We start from the raw sequence: 520 nt of genomic DNA, 5'->3' as shown, positions 1-520 counted from the left end.
TAAAATGGTAGAATTTTCTTTCTTTCCTTTTTCGTTGTGCTTGCCAGGGAAGCACTTATTCTACTGATCCATCTCCCCAGCCCCGACAGTCTTGCTTTAAAGATCAGGCTGGGGGCCAGGGAGATGGCTCAGTAGAATAAACACTTCCCTGGCAAGCACAAGGGTCTGGAGGTTGGAACTTAGCACCTTGTGCTGGCCAGGCCCATTGAGCTATCTCCCAGGCCCTACAATAATTTTGATTAAAATAATATTTATTACTATTATTCACAATAGAGCCAGCCAGGAACCGTGATTACGTTTTTCTTTTTGCATAATTTTTGTTTTCCCTGAGGTTAGTTATCTCTTTCTTTCTTTTTTGAACTTGCTGTGTTCTCTAAGCTTTTTATCTCTAATCTGACCCTAATTCTTCCTGAATTATCTAAATACCTCCTGAAGACAGACCTCTTAGCTGTTTTTTCAGTTTCATCTTCCTGTAAACCCTTCCTATCTGCCCCCTGTCTAGGCTGGTGGCCTCCACATC

Source organism: Octodon degus, unplaced genomic scaffold (assembly GCF_000260255.1).
Source record: "Octodon degus isolate 3935 unplaced genomic scaffold, OctDeg1.0 scaffold00032, whole genome shotgun sequence".
In the NCBI taxonomy this organism is placed as follows: Eukaryota; Metazoa; Chordata; class Mammalia; order Rodentia; family Octodontidae; genus Octodon; species Octodon degus.
Note: the sequence above shows the minus strand (reverse complement) of the source record.